The 1,752-nt window shown below is 80.8% G+C and overlaps 1 non-coding gene across 1 annotated transcript in view; it reads left to right on the top strand.

Annotated features, from left to right (window-relative positions):
* The first annotated feature begins 1,710 nt into the window (after nt 1–1,710).
* Nucleotides 1,711–1,752, top strand: part of LOC147645429 (5.8S ribosomal RNA) — a 153-nt gene continuing 111 nt past the window's right edge. Inside the window, exon 1 of the ribosomal RNA XR_015282358.1 lies at nt 1,711–1,752. This exon is cut by the window's right edge and continues 111 nt beyond it. This is a non-coding gene — a ribosomal RNA (5.8S ribosomal RNA).

The following is a 1,752-nucleotide window of genomic DNA, read 5'->3' as shown; positions in this document are numbered from 1 at the left end:
GGGACCCGAAAGGGCCGCCGAGGCCGGGCGGAGGTTTAAAGACTCGGGCGGCACGGCGCGCCCCGGCGGCGGCGGCGATGCCGGCGGCGGCGGCGGCGGCGGCGGCGACGGGTACCCGGCCGGTGGCGGCGCGGCGTTCACTGAGGGGTGGGGAGCTACTCCCGCCGATCCCCTGCGGTGGCGTCCGTCGCGACCGGTCCCCCCCCGCTCGTCGTCGTCGTCGTCGTCGTCGTCGACTTCGTCGCGGCCGTCGTCGGCCGCGCCGTGCCGGGGAGGGGGCACCCAGCCCCCCTCCCCCCCCTCTCCGCGGCCCGGTCTCGGCGGCGAGGCCGTGGCGCGCTGTCGGCCGCGGGGCCGATCCGGTCTCTTCGGAACGGGGCGGCGCCGGCGGAGAAGCGCCCCCGCGCGCTTCTCCGCCTTCTCTGCGCGACCTCGGGGTGGCGGCCCTCGGGCGCCCCCCGCGCTCCCTCGCCTCGGCCGCGCCGGCCGCGTCGGCGCGCATCTCCTCCTCCTCCTCGGGGCGTTCCTCGCCTTCCCCGGACGCGCGCGGCGGCGCCGTCCGCCGGCTCGTCCCCGGCCGGGACCGCGCGCCCCCCGCCCGGGCGAGCGCTCGTCGGTCGCCTCCGGCGGCCGGAGGTCCGGCGAGCGCGGGCGACCCCGTGCCGAGCGGCGGCGGCGCCGCTCGACGGGTGTCCCCCTGGTGGGACGGTCGGCCGGGAGGCCCCCGTCGTCGCCGGCGGCGGTCCCGGCCCGGGCCCCGCCCGTCGCTTCCCCGTCTCCCTTCCCGAAGGCCGCGTGTGGGCCGCAGGGAGAACCGCTCGAGGCCGTGCGGCGGGCGTCCGCCGCACGGCCCCCTCCCGCAGGGCGCGTGCCCGCGGAAGGGGCCCCGACGGTGCGAAGCGGCGGCGGCGGTCCCGGGAGTGCGGCCCCGGTGGCGGCGGGGCCTTTGCCTTCCGGCAGGCCTCGGGCGCTCGCGACGCCGGCTCGCGCCTCGGCGGCGCCCGCCTCCCGGCGCCGGCCGTCGGAGCGCGGCGGCGAGGCGCTCGCCTTCCGGCGGGGAGCGGTCCCCGGCCGGGGGCGGCGCCGGCGGTGCCGGCGGTCGTCGCGCTGCCGTCTCGGGCGCTGGCAAGGGGGCGGCCCGTCAGCGGGGAGGAGAAAGGCCGCGCCGCGCGCGGCGGGCGCGGTGGCGCTGCGCGGGGGGCCGATCCCCGCGCAGCGGTCGAGGTGGAGCCGAGCGCGCGGCGGGCGGCGGGCGGCCGCGGCCCCCCGGCCTCGTGCCCGCGTCGTCCCGTTCAGAGAGAAGAGGCCGGGCGCGGGCTACGGAGCCCCCCCGCGGTCCGGCGCGCGCCGCGCGGCTCTCCGCGCGGAGGCCGGGCCGAGCCCGGGCGCCTGGGCCGCCTCCGAAAGACGGCACGCGGGGCGGCGTCTCTCTTTTCCCCTCCCCTCGCCCGGGGGGAGGGGGGTGGTGGGGGAGAGGCGGTCGGGGGCGCGGGCCCCCCCGCCCTTTCTGGCCGGCCTTTTCGGAGCGTTCCGTGGGCGGCCTCGTGCCTTCCTTTTCTTTTTCCCCTCCGTTGGTCGTCTCGTTTGTGCTCGTACGGTCGGTCGCGAGGTCGCGCGCCCGCGCGTCCTCGCCGCAAAACCGAGGGGGGCCGCTTCACGCGAGCGGTCCCGGCCCCTCCGCGCGTGCGGGGTCGGTGCCGAAAGCCAGACAACTCTTAGCGGTGGATCACTCGGCTCGTGCGTCGATGAAGA

Source organism: Cyanistes caeruleus, unplaced genomic scaffold (genome assembly GCF_971803275.1).
Source record: "Cyanistes caeruleus unplaced genomic scaffold, bCyaCae1.hap1.1 HAP1_SCAFFOLD_338, whole genome shotgun sequence".
In the NCBI taxonomy this organism is placed as follows: Eukaryota; Metazoa; Chordata; class Aves; order Passeriformes; family Paridae; genus Cyanistes; species Cyanistes caeruleus.
This window is presented reverse-complemented; position numbering and strand designations above follow the sequence as displayed.